The sequence below is a fragment of the Panthera tigris genome, chromosome B4 (genome assembly GCF_018350195.1).
Source record: "Panthera tigris isolate Pti1 chromosome B4, P.tigris_Pti1_mat1.1, whole genome shotgun sequence".
Classification (NCBI taxonomy): Eukaryota; Metazoa; Chordata; class Mammalia; order Carnivora; family Felidae; genus Panthera; species Panthera tigris.
Window position 1 is genome coordinate 115648398 of NC_056666.1, and position 18479 is coordinate 115666876.

Sequence of the window (18479 nt, forward strand, 5' to 3'; positions counted from 1 at the left end):
TTCAATGGTACTTAGGTGCCACCTCCAGGCATCTAAGAAAGCTGCAAAGGTGAAGTTGATTTTTGGTTCCTTCTCACCAATTTTTTTTTTTTTTTTTTAGTAAAATCTCCTAGCAATCAGAGAGCCTCTCCCCCTTCATTTCTTAACTTTCAAATGTAGGGTGTATCATGAATATGGACTTAAGGCTGACCAGTCCCAACACTCACATGTGTACACATTTCAGGCACACATTTTTTCTTAAAATTTTTGAAGTTTATTTATTTATAAATAAGTAAACAAGCACAAGTGGGATAGGGGCAGAGAGAGAGGGAGAATCCCAAGCAGGCTCCACACTGTCAGTGCAGAGCCTGATGCAGGGCTCGAACTCATAAACTGTGAGACCATGACCTGAGCCAAAATCAAGAGTTGGACACTTAACCGTCTGAACCACCCAGACACCCCTTCAGGCTCATATTTCAAGTTTATTTCTCTTCCTTCAAAATTTCCTGAGGTCCAGAATCTGTTCAAATACAGTATTTTATTAGAACTCCTAGCATTCAACAGTAGTTGCTAATGGCAAAATTAAGACATCAAAGATTAATATGCTCCATTATCCTAAACCCTTCCACGTACTGAAGCTAAATATCTCATCCTTGACTCCTTTTTCTCTCTCCCTACACGAATCCTTCAGGAAAAAATGGTTGGCTCTATCTTAAAAATATATCGAGAACCCGACAATTTATTACCTCTACTGCTCTCACCCTGGTCCAAGTCACAATCAAGTCTCACCTGGATTACTGCAATAAGGCTCCTAAATGGTCTCCCAGCTTTGATCCTTGTTGCCACCAAGAGTTTACACAGCAACAGCATGCTCTTCCTATAAACCTAGACCACCAGGGCCCAGACCTGACACTTAAGGGGGTCCCTGCCCTAACCCTCTCCCATGATGTGGAGTCTGCAGAGTCAGGGGAAGGTGGTCACCTGGAGCCTGCACACATCCCAGCTTCCCTTTTAGATCCATTCATGGGTACCTAAGACCCAGAAAATTCCCTGCCCTAATCATCCCCAAGCCTGCTTCCAGAAACTATGGGCGATAAGTCACTGAAAAACTCTGTAGAGAAGAATGACATGATCAGATATATAGGTCACAGATGGATCTGAAATGCAGACCCAGAGGAAGGATGAATGATTAAAAGAGATTATTACTCCAGATATAAGGAAATTAAAGCTGCAGAAGTGTTGAAGGAAAGATGGGAGCAGAGGTAGATTAGCGTCAAACAAACTTTGGCTTAAAGAACTGGTTCAATATGGAGATTAAGATAAAAATTTAGGGTTCTCTTCTATCTACTTTAATGTGGTTTTTGTTGTTGTTGTTTTGTTTTTTTTTTTTTAAGAGAGAGAGAGCACATGTGAGCTGGGGAGGGAAGCAGAGGGGGAGAGAGAGAACCTTAAGCAGGTTCCACGCTCAGTGCAGGGGTCAATTCTGAGCCCAAAATTAAGAATCGAATGGTCATCCAACTGAGCCACCCAGGCCCCCTCTACTTTTGTTTTAAAAAGATTATATAAAAAATAAAATAAAAAGGATCATGTAAAGAATACAGAGACAATTTAAACATTCCTTTCTGGCAAGTCAGACAATAATTATTAGTTCAACTTCTTGAGATGAAGATGGAAATGCTGCTTATTTACACTCAAGGGAAATTATTTCATTCTAAAATTTTAGAGGTGGTATGAGTTATACCTTGCATAACATTCAGAAAAGAAGACTCAAAAGAAAAGAAACTTCTAGAAAGAATGTATAATATAGTTTATTTTGGGGTTATCCATATTTTCAAATATCTAAATAAGCATGTTACTTATACAATAAATTTTAAATATGCATACTAGTATATAATTTAGCACATATGTAGCTAAATTATACACAAGCCTCTTTAATCTCTTCTCTGTTCTGCAAATACATTCCTAATTGTTACTAAAAAATCTATTTACATGATGATGGCAAGGTTCTCACGGCCCTTCAACAGGAAGTGGCCTAAAATTGAACATTGTGATTCCATTCAATGAAAAACCCTGAAAAAAGTGAAATGCTGATCAGATGCCATCTCTCTGAGAGGCAATATAGCAGTGGAGAGGTATCACAACAAAATGGTTAGAAAGGACACTCTACAATCCAAATGACTGAGTTTAACACTTAGCTATATTTACCAAGTGACCTAGACAAATTATTTATGCTCTACTTACCTCAATTTTCTTATCTTTAAGAAACGGTGGTAAGAACACCAATAAGGTTGTTGAGGGAATCGGAGAAATTTATATTCATAAAGCACTTAGAATAAACCCTGGCACTTAATTATGTGGCTCTCAGTATCTTAGTTGACAATACTACTGTGAATACTGCCACTGCTACTGCTATTATATAGGCTAATTTTCTTCTAGTTTTATCACTTTTAGCCAGGGATTCATTCTTCTCAGCCAAATGTATACTGAGCCCAACTAAGGTGCTAACTGAAAATGAAGGTATTAGCTGAGAACTAAGGTCTAACCTCTCCCAGGAGTATTTACTTTTTAAAAGGGGAGCTCTCAAAGATAAAATCTTTTTTAAAAAATCTGAAGAAGTGAAACCAGGAGCACCTGGCTGGCTCAGTTGATAGAGCAAGAGACTCTTGCTTGATCTCAGGGTTCTGAGTTCAAGCCCTACCCTGGGTGTGGAGATTACTTAAAAATAAAATCTTTTATAATGTTTTTTGATATGTATTTATTTTTCAAGGAGAGAGAGACAGAGCGTGAGGGGAGAGGGGCAGAGAGAGAGGGAGACACAGAATCCGAAGCAGGCTCCAGGCTCTGAGCAGTCAGAACAGAGCTCGACGCGGGGCTCGAACCAGTAAACCACGAGATCATGACCTCAGCCGAAGTCAGAGGCTTAACCGACTGAGCCAGCCAGGCGCCCCAAAAATAAATCTTAAAAACCAAAACAAAAAAACCCACCAAGAAGTGAAACCAGAATGGTTGAATGACCAATAAGATTAATATTTTAGAGCAGGGGGTCCACTTACCCGGTCGAGTTATGAAAGAAACCAGGAGGGCAGATAACCAAAAGAGGGGCAGGGAGGTAAGCAGGAACTAGAAAGCCAGGTTGCTGCCACCTGAGGCTTCCAGTTTGCTCTGCTGCCTGGTGTCAAAGCTCAGAGACACTTAATAAGGTATCCCCAAAGGGTTCTCATCACACAAGATCTAAAAGCTTGGAGGAAAATTAAGGGGTATGGGAGTATTTCCTTGACACTTCCTATTTTCCTCTATTGGGTTCAGAGCACTTCTTTTCATTTGCTAATCCACTGTGGAGAAGCTATGTATTAAACTCTGTTTAGCTTCAGCAGGTTGGTTATGTAATTTTTATCAGTATATTCACTTTAAAGAGAGAAAATAAAATATTTTTGCATACTCCATGTAGAATCTGATAAAATATTACCTAATATAATAGCAACACACAATTAGTCAAGATGTTCTGAATGGAATCTATATACAAGGATTAAAATAATCCATACTATCATTTTCTCATACATTTAAAAAATGTTTCATACTTAAAGTTCCAATTAATATCTATGAAATGTTTTTTTAAACCAAGTATGCTACCTTTATTTGAAAAGACAGATGGATTTATAATATTTTGAAAGCTTTGTTATTCTTCACTGATTAAAGACAATGAAATTTTTAATTGGTTCAAAGAAAACCATTCAAGCTATTTAAACTTTCCATGGCATATAACTGATGAACATTTTTATTTTTAAAATTCCCTGCTACTGCTATTATATAGCAAGTCTCTACAGTTTAAGAAAATAATTGTATTTGACTTATTGAAAGCTAATTATTTTACACAGAGTTAACATATAACAAAAGCAATTATAAAATAGAAACTAAAATGACTAGAAGAGAAAGAAAACATAAGATCTTATTAAATATGGTATTTTTAGTTAAAAATTTACATCACACACAAGTATCAAATACATGGGTAAACTATTTAACTTGTAACAGTTCAACAGCACAAAACTGCTTATACTTACCACCCAGTGAAGACTCTCTGAAATTAATTTTCATTTACTCAAATGATAGCCCTTTGCAACATACAATCCAGGCTTTCAGCATGTAGTAATACCCTTCTGACATCTATTTCAATGGCTCATCCTACTGGCAGAAGTTCAATGACAGATGTAGGTAGCTGACCACCAGAACCTTTCTGAACCAGTCTCAGGCACACTGCAAACTCAGCTTACCTGTACATCTTGCTGTCACAGAGTTAGTTTCTCTTCCAATATTCTCATATTTTTTAAAAATATTTTTAAATGTTTTATTTGTGAGGGAGCATACGTGAGCAGGGGAGGGGCAGAAACAGAAGGGGACAGAAGATCCAAAGGGGGTTCTGTGCAGTAAACCCAATGAGGGGCTCAAACTCATGAACTACAAGACCATGACCTGAACTGAAGTTGGCCGCCCAACCAACTGAGCCACCCAGATGCCCCTAATATTCTCTTATTAAAGATAGAGTAGTATTATTTAAGTACCCAGGCTATTTTGTTTTGTTTTGTCTTTGGTTTTACTCCTCCCTCCCATCCTTTCTACTCAAACATTCTTATCACCTATGTATAAAAGGTTATCACTCCCCAAGTCTTTATTCCTTTTCATTTGCAGAGCTATCATTCTTATTATGGGCTTTACTGTATCATTCCTGAGGTACAGCAGTAACCTCCAAACTGGTTTCCCATCCTCCAGACTCTCATTCTCCTCCATAGTACTATCATGCCAAACTAATCTTCCAAGTTTCCTTTGAGCCTTTAACTATTAGAATCCTTTGACCCATAGTTCAATAAAACAGAGGATTTCTGGGGCACCAGGCTGGCTCAGTTGGTAGATCATGTGACTCATGATCTCGGTCATGAGTTTGAGCCCCATGTTGGGTATAGAGATTAAAATCAATTAATCAATAAATTAGCAAATTTAAAAAAATCTCTAACTTCCTAAAGGACTTGGGTTGTGCCAAATGTGAATCCTTTGTTTGTATATACATCCTTACTGCCACTGAACTGTTGGATAGGTTCCCTATGGCCAGGGAGGGACTACATGTCAAACATTTTTTTAGCGTCTTAGTTTAAAAAAAAAAAAAGCCATTTTACTTAAAAAAAAAAATCCTATAGGTTTGATAGCCATGTTGTTTTAGGCTACCAAATTCTTGGCACAAACAACTAGTATTGAATGCAGGTCTTGCTTCAGTTCTCTTTATGACATTTGAATAAGTGGTTAAGAATAGGAAGCCGATTATACTTAGACAAAAAGAAAGAATAGGAGGTCACTGATTACTAGTGACCCAAACTGCCCCCCCCACCCTCAACCAAGTGGCTATTTTTCCCTCAAGGTCAATTAAGGAACAGTTTCCTGATATTTTGTGATATCATTATCCTATTTCTCCATCCTTAACCACAGCCTACCACGTGTCTAGTACCATTCTATGTGCTTTCAGACACCCCAAATAGACTTTATACAAAAGTAAACTGAGATATACTTCCCTAACCCTAATTATTTTAGGTGCCTGGCTGGCTCAGTTGGTACGTCAAGCAACTCTTGATACAGCATGTGACTCTTGATCTCGATGCCGTGAGCTGGAGCCCCATGTTGGGAGTAGAATTTATTAAAAAACAAAACAAAACAAAACAAACACACACACAAAAAAACTAGGTGGGGTACCTGGGTGGCTCAGTTGGTTAAGTGTCTGACTCTGTTTTGGCTCAGGTTATGACCTCGCAGTTTTGTGAGTTTGAGCACCACATTGGACTCTGCACTGGTAGTGAGGAGGCTGCTTGGGGTTCGTTCTTTCTTTCTTTCTTTCTTTCTTTCTTTCTTTCTTTCTTTCTTTCCTTTCTTTCTCTCTCTCTCTCTCTTTCTCTTTCTCTCTCTCTTCCTTCCTTCCTCCCTTCCTCCCTCTCTCCCTTTTTCCTTCCTTCCTTCCTTTCTTTTCTTCCTTTCCTTCCTTCCTTCCTTCCTTCCTTCCTTCCTTCCTTCCTTCCTTCCTTCCTTCCTTCCTTCCTTCCTCTTTCTCTCCCTCCCCCCCCTTCATGCTCTCTCTCTCTCAAAATAAAAACTTAAAAACAAAAACAAACACACAAACCAACCACAACAACCAGAGGCACCTAGCAGGCTCAGTCAGTAGAGCATGCGGCTCTTGATCTCAGGATTGCGAATTCAAGCCCCACATTGGGTGTAGAGATTACTTGAAAATAAAATCCTTAAAAAAAAATAAAAATAAAAAAATAAACAGGGGCACCTGGCTGGCTCAGTCGGTAGAGCATGTGACTTTTCATCTTGGGGTTCTAAATTTGAGCCCCATGTTGGGTGTAGAGATTACTTAAAAATAAAATCTTTAAAAAAATTAAAAATAAACAATAAAAAAGTAAAAAAAAAAAAAAAGGGTTAAATTTTGGTATGATATGCAGTGACCCTTCAAATAAATATTTGTGCTCCAAATACAAATATTACTAAGAACTACAAAAATCACTGAAAACTTAGAAGGATAGCTAATTTTACTTCAAAAATTAATATTCCTCTATAAATTTGTTACCTTCAACAAAATGGTCTTTTCAGCTGACCACCCCATTCCACCTATTTTATCTTAAAACACTTAGAAAGAAAATATGGAAAGGTACAATAACAGTATAAACTTTGGAAGTTCCTAGAGGAGGACAGGTACTAAAGATCATTCACATAAAAGTAATCTTAATTTCGCCAGTGCAATTAGTAACACAGTTTTCATATTCTTCGCTTTAAAAAATGTTTTCATGAAAAAACAGGAAGTTACCATGAAAAATAAACACACAAAAATAGCCAAACTAAATTACTATTTTAAAAAGTGACACAGGGAGCTCCTGGGTGGCTCAGTTGGTCAAGTGTCTGACTTCAGCTCAGGTCATGATCTTGCAGTTCATGAGTTTGAGTCCTGCATTGGGCTCTGTGCGGACAGCTCAGAGCCTGGACCCTGCTTCAGATTCTGTATCTCCCTCTCTCTCTCTGCTCTTCCCCCCACTTGCACTTGGTCTGTCTCTCAAAAATAAACTTAAAAAAAAAAAAAAAGCTTAAAAAAAAAAAAGTGACACAGAACGAGGGAACTGGCTAATATACACTCCTAAAAGAAAATCTATATTTAAAAATCTGAACAGACACTAAAATAGTATCATTATGCTCTATTAAACTTCTCCCAAGGCACCTGGGTGGCTCAGTCAGTTGAGCCTCCGACTTCAGCCGAGGTCATGATCTTGCAGGTTCGTGAATTCAAGCCCCACATTGGGCTTGCGGCTGTCAGCCTGTCAGTGTGAGCTCACTTAGGATCCTCTGTCCCCCTCTCTCTGCCTCTCCCCCACTTGCGCTCTTCCTCCTCCCCTCAAAAAAAGCTTCTCCCTTTTCAGAGTCATAAAAACATTTGTATTTTACATCATTTCTAGTGTGTCTCATAGAACAGCTTTGCAATCATTGAAAAATTGTTTAAAAGTTTTGAAATACCACAAGATCAGTCTAAACTCTTTACCATGGCCTGTAAGTGCCTTCAAATTGCCTTCAAATTGTGGCACAATATATACTTTTCTATTCTCATCTATGACCAGCCACTTTTCACGTATCTTTTATTAAAATGTTTTTATATACAAATGACCATATTGTGAATAAAAAATTTTTGTAACTGGGGTATTTACTACTGTTTCAAAGGCAATGGGTGTGCACATTTTATATAAATACTTATATACATACATAACACTGGGCATAAAGAATATTTAAATGAAATTGCATCACAGTAATCATCTTTGTCTCATTTGAGAATTCCTAGAGGGATAGATATTAAAGATTCAACATATGCTGAATCTTTATTTTAATAAAGATAATTTTTATAACAAAATTTAATTTTCTTTTAACAGTAGCAAATCACCTAAACAGATCCTCTAAAAGCTATTAAAAGTAGGAAGATTTGTTATTTTCCATAATAAAAGATAGGAGGAAATGGCAATTTCAATAGGAAGTTGGCCTTAGGAATTACTAACCACACCAATCTTTGCGTTCATTTGGATAAGAATGAAAATAACCTTTATGCATAGTAATTAGGGCAAATCCTACCCCACTCCTTATAAGCAGGTTCCAAATTTCCATGGAACTACCATAGTAACCCATGCTCTTAGGAGATGTTTGCAAAATGCCAAGGGTCAAGCATAGTGCCTGGTACAAAGGGGTTCAAAAATTTAAATGAACAAATGATTGAATGAATTAACAAAATGGCCTCTCAAACTCTCCCTACTCCCTCTTAGGTATGCTATCATGCCTCTTAAGTGCTTTGGCACCTCTTATCAATCATGATGTATTTCCTTTCCTTTATCCCTAGACAGGCCCTAGTTATTCTTCCTTCCTCTAGAAATCTAGAATCTATAATTACCCTGATCTCGCTTGAAACTCTTCATTAAACAAAAAAGGATACTCTTTTTCCCTGGGCCTTCTTCACATCTCTAACATTGCCTCCCCAGAAGCACAGAGATTGACTCTAGTTGATGTTCTAAGAAAAAGAACTGGAAATTAAGTTCTGCCACCAGGTTTATTTGATTTCCTTACCCATCACTACTTACAGGTATTTCATTCATGGGCAATTTTGTTCCAAAATATTTATCATTAGTGTCACATCACCATACTTATATATCAACATACTGCAGCTAACTTCATAACAATGGGAGAAATGTTCACAAAAAGATTGAGTGGGGCACCTGGGTGGCTCAGTTGAGCACCCAACTCTTAATTTTGGCTCAGGGCATGATCTCAGAGTCGCAGGACTGAGCCCCATGTCAGGCTCTGTGCTGAGCATGGAGCCTGCTTAAGATTCTCTCACTTTCTCCCTCTGCCCATTTCCCCACCCCACCTCTCAAAAAAAAAAAAAAAAATTAAGCATTCTATTATGGGTCTAGAAAATTGAGTTCAAATACTTTGTGTAAAATGCTTAGACTCTATCATTCTAGCACATCTATAATTTGGCCTAACAAATATATTCTTGGACTATAAATAAGCTTTTCCCATGGTATGTAAAACTCCACTGAAAGTAAAGTTTTATGGTCTCTGAAAGCGCTGTGAAAAACCAATGTACTTCAATAATCTTAATTTTTGCCAGAAAGCCAGTATTATAGAATCCTCCTATATTTTAGTAACTTGTCACTTCCTATTTCGGTTAGGCCTAATGGCAAAACTGTCCATTACTGAATCCAGAAAATGATGGGCACACATTTCCTACCTTGATTAGTCTCCTAAGCCTGGGCCCCAGTCTCCGTCTAATCTCCCTCAACCAGACAACTCCATTAGAATCCGGCAACCATGTTTGTTCTGCCTAACATCACAGGAAGGAGAAACACTTCAAAGCACCCTTTTTCTGCCTATAAGAAGCCAAGACGTTGCCTTTCTCTATATCTCTGCACCATTCAAAACCACAATTCGACACTTACAGGGATTTTTCCTCCATGATAAGCAGATAGTCAGGTGCTGGGGATACAAACAAAATACAATCAGACTCTGCCCTCAAACAACCCAATGAGCAGAAAATCCTCTTACGTACCACCAATGCTATAATACTCAGTAAGATTTAAGCATGTAGAGGAAAATTTGGGTAGAGGGTATATATGATAAATTTCTGTAGTACAGAAAGAAAAATCTGTGAAAAGATGGGGGGGGGGGTAAAGACGGGTAGAAACAATATATTTCAAATATTTAACCCAAATCTTCAACAGATTTTCCAATTTAAATATTCCAAAAAGTGTATCATTGTATAGTATACTCAACACAGATTCACTTATCACTTAAATGTTGTTAAGCTAAAAAGTCTGGGATAATTAATATTCTGGAAGAAAAACAAGGTGAATGTACAATGAAAACAGCCAAAACATTTAAATTTCCTCACTGTATGCGCTAAACTTTGTTAAATATTAGAATATCTCTAAATTTCAATAAAGATAGACTACATGAAAATTCCTAGAATGAAAAATCTGCCACCCTTTGCAAAATGAACGGCTAGTACACAAAAAGCTAGAGAAATCGGAGCAGGGTGGAGAAAAGGTAAACAAGACAAAATGTTTAAAATCTCTTTCAAATCTGTGTGGGGGTAGGGGTTGGAAATTAAATAAAAATAAAAATCTCTTTCAAATCCCGAGATGCTAAATTAAGGATAAAAAGATTAGGGCTCCAAGAATACAAAGTTTTCCTCTCTTTGTATTGATGGTGATGAAATGATGATGATGATGAAATATTCTATAAACATGTGCTTAACTCATGTTTGGCTTTCTGAATTTGATCACAGTGAACAGCTAATTTTTTTTCATTGTTTACACTGAATACTGATTTTAAAGACAACTCAAAATGGAATTCCAGGCCCTATGTTACCACCCCCTACTCCCCCCCCCCCCGCCCCACACCCCGCCCCACACAGGCTACTTCACAGATAATAAGGAATTCAAGTGCAGGGTCTGAAGGTCCTATTTCCATGCTAATTTCACAATCCCGTTACTTGCAAGATAGGACCATTAGAGTTTAAAAGTGGGGGAAATCAGGAGGGGTTAAGGACAAAGCGACTCTCCTAAGACTTGCTAAATTGTCTACTTCCAAAATTAAAACTGCAAGAAATTATCCGGTTACATGCAGAATGTACAACAGCTCAAACTTGCAGTTGAAACAATCACTACGTTTCACTTTCTTTTTTATTGGGAGTGGGCGTACGAGGGTCTCCTACCACCTCTTACACTTGAACATTTTTTTCTTCTCATGCTAACACGTTTCTTAAGCCCCCAAATGAGTTTAGCCCATTAGCATTCCTTCCCCGAAGGCCAGCGGAAGCTGGTATTCAAAAATCCTAAGTGTCTCTAAGTGGCAGCAGGTGCTGGCAACGCTGGGACCCGATCGTTGGGAGGAAAGCAAGCCATTCCTCATAAACGGACGGCTAGAAAATGCCCTTCCAAAGCCTCCCAGGGGATTTCGAGCATCACCTGGCAGCAATCAGAGCCAGGGGTTAGGATGCGGTTTTATTTCGACAGTACCAGCTCTGCAGAGTGCCCAGCGCGCATCCCTATTCATGATCACATCTACATAGCGCTCCCCAACGCGGGTCAGGGCACATCTCCCCCTCCGCACCCCCAAAGTCTTCCTATTTCGCCTCTTCTCCTCCCAACTCATGCCCCTCCAGCCCCGCTCAGGGTGGCTACGCGGTGACCCTGGCCACACGGGACGCGCGGCTGCCCGCAGCATCCCTGGGCACTCCTGAGGTGGCCAGCCACCAGGACATCGCACGACCCACCGAAACTTCCCAGGGGCGCCAATTCTAAATTCGCCGGACCCGCCGCCACTGCCACTGCCTTCTCCGCGCGCCCCTCGGCCCGCTCCCCTCAGTCCGTCCGCAGCCCCCCTCTCCCTCCCTCAGGACCTCCCCGCGCCCTGCGAGGCGGGAAAACACCGCCAGGTGCCCCCAGGCCCCGAAGGCTCTGGTCGGACCTCCGCTCCGGTAGAGAGCCTCATTCCGCCAACCGCTGCAGCCGCGCGCGTCCGTCACGCACACTCACCAGCCCGAGCCGAAGCGGCCATCTTTGCGCTCACCCCCGGGCCCCCCGCCCCCGGTTCGGCGGCGGCGGCGGCGGCGGCGGCGGCGGCGGCGGCCCGGTCGAGCGGCTACGTCACAGGTGACGCCGTGCCGCCCCGCCCCCCGGGCCTTTGGCGTGCCGGGGGTGCCGCTCCGCTTGGCTAATGCCACCCGCTCGGCTGCCGGGGACGCCCTGAGAGGCGAGCGGCAGCCGGGATTCCGGTCGTGGTCCAGGGATGGGCTTTGCTCAGCGCGGCATGTGGCTCTGAGCGGATCGTAGCCGTTTCCTCCCCAGGCGGGCTTCGCACCTGTCCTCATCTCCCGGGCACGGGAGGGTGCAGCCAGTGTTTACTACAATTCTGTGAGATGCAAAAGATTCCGCGGGCGTCCGAACCCCTCCACTGAATTTCTGCGACTCGCACAGCGTCAAATTGGCAGGAAGGCGCGCCCATTCCGTTATCTTCCAAATCAGCGCAAATTGACTGGCATAGACATTCGTTGAGAAAACGCTTCCTTTCTGAGGAGGCAACCCTACGTGTGACCTCGAGGGGATCGTGACTGCTTTGAATTGAGCTTCCTCAGACAGCAGTCGGGCAAGTAAGGTTCCAGAATGGGACACTCACTGAGACATAAATTTGAGGGACACGAAGAGACTCCTGTGTCCAAAATCAACCTGAAGCTGTCGATTTACCTGAAATTGCCAATTTAAGGTAATGAAATAGATACCGAAAAGAAGAGCTGAGAAGGATCTAGAGAAGAGAAAGTCAAACCCACAGGTACATGAAAATTAAGCCATTAGTATTTCTTGAGCTTGTACTCTGTGCTCAGCTGTGTGCCATTTCTACCTCCGCTACCCTGTGGGGAATATTTAAAATGAAAAGACCTATCTTTTTAAGGGGAGGTAGAAGCAGCAAGACAAACATGCAGCGTTAATAACGTGTCCGTGGAGTACATTATCTTGCAATATATAAGGGAAGCTATAAAATTGTTCACATGAACAACTCCACTTCAGGGAATATCTTTCCATGGTATGAATGGGGAAAAAATGAGCGCACAAAGGCATTCATAGCATATTATCTAAACAAAAGTTTGAAGGGAAATGGCTAATTAACATCGGCATATTAGCCTCAGGAATTCTTACGTAGATAACAAATGGCAACGGTCTAATCAATTCACATTATAAAAAGTACCAGTTGAAGATTCAATTGCATAAAATGTAGTTTTGCACATATAAATGATAAGTGATGAATTTTCATAGTTTAATACTCCTTTCATTCTTTTTTTCTAATACAAGTGCATTAATAATTCCATAGAATTCAATTCTGTCCCCAGTGCAGTCCTCCAGTTCAAAACACATAAACCACTGTCTTGTAATCTTTCCCATCACCTTAATTTCTAAAATGCATTACATGAGAGTATCTCTTAAGAGGAAGTATTTCATTTAAGTGTTTTTGGCATACAATATAGTTTTTCCTGCATTTCCTAGAAAGCAAAATATAAGTTCAAAAACCTTGCTCTCCTTTTTTAAGGTCATAAAACCCATCTAGAAGGTCTTTGGCAAATATTACAAATCTGCCGCCACTGATCTAGTAATTTTGCTTTTAGGAATACAAACAATTTTTTACTTCTGCTCAGTGTTATTTAGAATAGTGAAGACCAGAAACAACCTAACTGTTCAGTACCATGGGAAAGGATAAGTATATCTGATATAGTCATAGGACAGAATATTATATAGTCATCAAAAATATTATTTTCAGGGCTGTCTAGGTAGTTCAGTCACTTAAGTGACCGACTCTTCATTTTGGCCCAGGTCATGATCTTGCAGTTTGTGAGTTCGAGCCCTGTATCTGCTCTATGCTTACAGTGCAGAGACTGCTTGGGATTCTCTCTCTCTCCCTCTCCCCTCCCCTGCTCATGCATTCCCTCTTTCAAAATAAATAAATAAACTTAAACAATTATTTTAAAAATTCTATTTTCAGGGGGTGCCTGGCTGGCTCAGTTGGTAGAGCATGTGACTTGATCTCGGGGTCATGAGTTTGAATCCCAAGTTCAGCATAGAGATTACTTTTAAAAAATCTTATTTTCGGGGCACCTGGATGGCTCAGTCGGGTAAGCGTCCGACTTCAGCTCAGGTCATGATCTCACTGCTTGTGAGTTCGAGTCCTGCGTTGAGCTCTGTGCTAACAGCTCGGAGTCTGGAGCCTGCTTCGGATTCTGTCTCTCTCTCTGCATGCACCTCCCCTGCTCGCTGTCTCTGTCTCTCTCTCTCAAATATAAAATAAAACAAATTTTAAAAAAAATCTTCTTTTCTAAAAATATTAAATGAAGGATTTATAGGTCAAGTCAACTGTGTCTCCCATTCCCATTCTTCAAAGAGGGTCCTTCTTCATAAATTATCTTACTGGACTGTATGACCCCTTCTCCCTCTTTTCCAGAGTTTATTAGTCTGAGATGAACACCAGACCCAAGACCAATCAATCTGTAGGAAGCTCTTTAAAAGCTCTCCCTGCCCACCCCTGGGGACCTGGCTGGCTCAGTCAGTGGAGCATGCTGCTCTTGATCTCAGGGCTTGTGAGTTCAAGCCTCACATTGGGAATAGGGATTACTTAAAAACAAAATCATAAATAGATAGATAAAACCTCTTCTCAAACACTGAGGTAAAAGGGGTTGAGATGGGTTGAATATTGATTTAAAGGCACATTGAAATAAAAATTAATTAATTAATTAATTAATTAATTAAAGGCACATTGAGAAGGCAAACAGTGGACACCTGGAAGCAAGAGGCATAAAGAAAGAGGATATAAGGATTAACAGCTGAGGTAAAAAGAAGCAGTAGCTGGGGTCTTCAGATTCTGAGTAGAATGGTTTGGATGCCAAGAGTCTGTAAAATAACAATGTAAAAGTAAAAACTAAATGCAGGATGCAAAAATGTATACATTGTATTTAAAAACGAATGTATATACTATTCACATTGGACACTTGGAATACATCAACATTTTAGTAATGGTGGCAGGATTACAAGTGCCGTTTTTAAAAGATTTTATTTTTTAAAGTAATCTCTCCACCCAACATGGGGCTTGAATTTACAACCTTGAGATCAGGAGTCGCTCCACTGACTGAGCCAACCAGGCACTCCACAAGTGATTTTTATTTTCTATGTGTTCTGCAATGATCATACTTATTTTTTTTTAATGTTTTTTTTTGAGAGTGTGTGGGTACATTCGTGCGGATGAGTGAGGGAGGGGCATGGAAGGAGGGGGATAGAGGATCTGAAGTGGGCTCTGCACCAACAGCAGAGCGCCCTATGTGGGGCTCGAACTCATGAACTGTGAGATCATAACCTGAGCCGAAGTCCAACACTTAATTGACTGAGCTGCCCGGGTGCCCCATGATTTTTAAAAAAACTGCTTTAAAGGGTTAAATAGAATGAAGATCATCAGTATTCAAAAATTGTTCAGGGGCGCCTGGGTGGCTCAGTCGATTAAGTGTTGGACTTCGGCTCAGGTTATGATCTCACAGTTCATGAGTTCGAGCCCCACGTTGGGCTCTGTGCTGACAGCTCAGAGCCTGGAGTCTGCTTTGGATTCTGTGTCCCTCTCTCGCTGTGCCACTCCCTCACTCATGCTCTGTCTCTCTTTCTCTCAAGAATAAATAGAACATTAAAAAAAAATTGTTCAGAAAATAAGCTGCATGTGGCCAAAGTGACTAGCAGATAGAAGTTCAAATAATTTCCTGAGGTCATAAATGACTTCAAGGAAACGGTATTTAGGCTGGGTCTTTTAAAGACTAAGATGATATTTTTTCATTTATGGGAGGAAGACAAAGCAAAGACAAGTTGAGTAAGTCATAGGAGGAGGGTACTGAATAGATGTCCTCAAAAGGTCTTGAATACAAAGATGTAAGCTAGAGAGAGGTGCTGGATGGGAAGGAATGAGCTAGAGATAAGAAATTATCTGGAGATTGTCATTAATTGTGTTAATAATTAAAGAGATCGATTGTAGCATAACCTTATATATGTTTACTGTTATTACTATTTACTCAACTTTGAAAATTTCCTTAGCTACCATTTTATTCTGAGTCTTAACAACGTAGACCTAAATTATGCCGTGTCTAACTTGTTTCTAGAGCTCCAGAACCAGAACCTCATTTTTACATAGCTGTCTTAATAATTTTTCTCACGCAATTTTCCTCTTTGTTTTACACCCATGTCATGAAATCTAAGCTTTTTACTATAACAAAGAAAAAAATGTCTTCTTCCCTTCACACATCATCAACAGGCTTCCCCAAACTTACCTACATCCTCAAAATCAGTCTTTCCCCTTATCGGCCTTTCACTGCTAGGAGGTCAGTCTCTTTACAGTCTTGCACACTTCAGGCACTTCCCACCTTTAAATCTGCGCAGATGTTTATCTCCTAAGTAGAAGCCCCTCCAACTTTCACTCCTGCAAAATTACAATCAACCTCTTTCAGAGCTGGCCTAAGCTCTTACCTCCTGGAAATTGCTTTCCTAGTAACTAGGCTTTCAGATCCCCATCCCCCAACCCCCAATACATTATTATGCAGTCACAGCTTTTGTTCTGAGTTCCGCGCCTGGTTCTCTCTTTGCATTGTAACCTCTTTGGGGAGAAGGAATGTGCACTGGCTCCACTGTGTGTCTCTCTACAGCTCCTTATTATAGTGATGGCCAAAAATACTCTTAAAATGCTTAATGAATTAACAAAATTAGATGTTCTCTCGCATAATAGGGCATTGTGGAAATGATGTGTAGTGGTTTCCCTTGTTTCCACAGTTCCTAAATTGGGAGAAACGTCAATTTGCTTTTTTTTCTAAGGTAAGTACAGTTTCCTAACAAGATAAAATTTTAATGACTTTGATACCTCCATTCTGAGGCCAGATCCAACTTCTGAAGTAGATACAACACTAACTGGTTGTTTCTTGGATCGTCAGAGTCTGAATGAATTAAAGGAAGACAAAACACAAAATTTTGTTAATCTTAGGGCTGCTTTTTAATCTTTGTGTTGATTTTTAGAATTTTCTATTCCAGTCTTTTATTAAAATGAGAAATATCTTGGGAATCCTAATTGTCTATTAAAGAAGAGTTTACGGTTTTGTTAACTTTGAGAAAACTGCTTCCAAGAATTTTCAGTTTTATAGACTAAATGTTCCTATCAATAATTTTAAAGCTATGAAAGATTCATTTGACAAATATTTTTTGAACACCTATGTGCCTGGCACTATGCTAGGCACTGACATGTCCATGACCTTCATTTCAATGTTAGGAAGAAATAAAGGATTGAATGGAGAAAGTAGGTAAAGAAAATACTAAAAGACTCAGACCTAAAGTCTGATTAAGGTGTAACAACACCCTGCTGTTGATTTTTTAAAAATAGAGTCACCCAAAAACCTTAAATTTGAGGCAAATATGTAAGAAAAGAGTTGAGAGAGAAATATTAGAACAGCAGATGACAACATATGGTCTTAGTAGGTGAATATAGAGAGTGGAACATGAGCAGAAAGAAATGGCTTTAGAATTAGCTCTTTTAAATTCTTTCTTTTTTTTTAGTTTCTTTTTCTGAGTAGGCTCCATGCCCATTGTGGGGCTTGAACTCACTACCTTGAGATTGAGAGTCACATGCTCTACCAACTGAGCCAACCAGATGCCCCTAGGCTTTTTTAATTCTAAGAAACAAAGAATGAGGGTGGTGGCAGGTAAGGGAGGCAAATGCAAGTTAAAAAGTAGAAGACCCCCAAACTAATTTAATTTTAAAGGGCTGGTAAGTGTTTATTTAGTGGCCTGTGAGGGAAGCTTATACCTTGAAAAGTACAACATATGCCTACTAGAAATTGAAAAGGAGCCCGGGGTTTTGTCATTAACAGCAGCAAAATTGTAAAATAGTCATTTTGTCTCTCCTTTTAATATCTTCTCCACCTCCATCCTACTCAATTTTTTCAGGAATCCACAGGCTGCTTGTGCCCAGGGCTTTATATCAGTTTATCAAGGCTTTTTTTTCTTTTTTCCCAATAAATCATTTCCCACGTTATTCTAGGACTCTTTACTCCAAACTTCCATTTTCTAAGGAGCCCAGTTATCATGTAGTAAATTCTAGTGTTTAGTAATGTTTTTTGCATTTCTGACTATTTATAATGGAACCTCCTATAGACACTGAGTATGGGATTATAAAATGAGATTTTAGGGGTCCATGCTGGCTCAAGTCGGTGGAGTGAGAGACTCTTGATCTCGGAGTTGTGATTTGAGCCCCACATTGGGTGTAGAGATTACTTAAAAATAAAATCTGAATGAATGAATGAATGAATGAATGAATGAATAAATAAATAAATAAATAAATTTAAAAGATGAGATTTTAAGCATTGTGGAAAACAAATGAGATATTTTCTTAAGCCTGGATGCCTTTCTAAGGATAAGTTAAGGATGTATGTGTGTGTATAATGTTATAACATGTTTATCTAGTTATAATCACAATGTATGACAGTTTATCTAAATATTTTTAGTTCTTTAAATGTGTTGCATGTTTTACTTTTATCTCCTCTGTAAAGTTAGGGAAATAGTATCTGTCCTATCTTCCTTACAAGGATGTTTTAAACATCAAATGAACTTTTGCATGTTTAAACCCTTCCTAAAGTATAAAGAGAAAAGTAAATGTACTTATCATTATTTCTCTCAGGATCATTACTGCCCTGTAAATTTCCTTGAGGTCAGGAACTGAGATTTGTTCATATTTATAACCCTTTAACCTGAGGTTTACTTTTTACTAAAGTAATAGCTAATTGGAGGATAAATACCATAAAGGTTAAAATTAGTTATGATATTATGAGAAACATGTAGAACAAAGTTTTAGCCTCCTTTTCTCATAGCAAGCAG

At 39.5% G+C, this 18479-nt stretch overlaps 1 protein-coding gene across 11 annotated transcripts in view; it reads right to left on the bottom strand.

Annotated features, from left to right (window-relative positions):
* The window catches only part of USP44 (ubiquitin specific peptidase 44), a 53750-nt gene that overhangs the window by 18959 nt on the left and 16312 nt on the right, over positions 1-18479 (bottom strand). For 3 of the 11 annotated variants that reach the window (XR_006220169.1, XM_042992936.1, XM_042992928.1), the window contains exons 3-4: positions 16477-16549; positions 15893-16041 (exon numbers count right to left, since the gene is read on the bottom strand). The exons of 1 other annotated variant lie outside the window; for it this stretch is intronic. The gene's annotated coding sequence lies outside the window, so the exon portion shown is untranslated. Of the gene's footprint in view, positions 1-9482; positions 9520-11320; positions 11379-11582; positions 11606-15892; positions 16112-16476; positions 16550-18479 lie in introns of those variants that run through there. 7 more of the 11 variants (XM_042992929.1, XM_042992932.1, XM_042992933.1 and 4 more) reach the window with 7 other exon arrangements.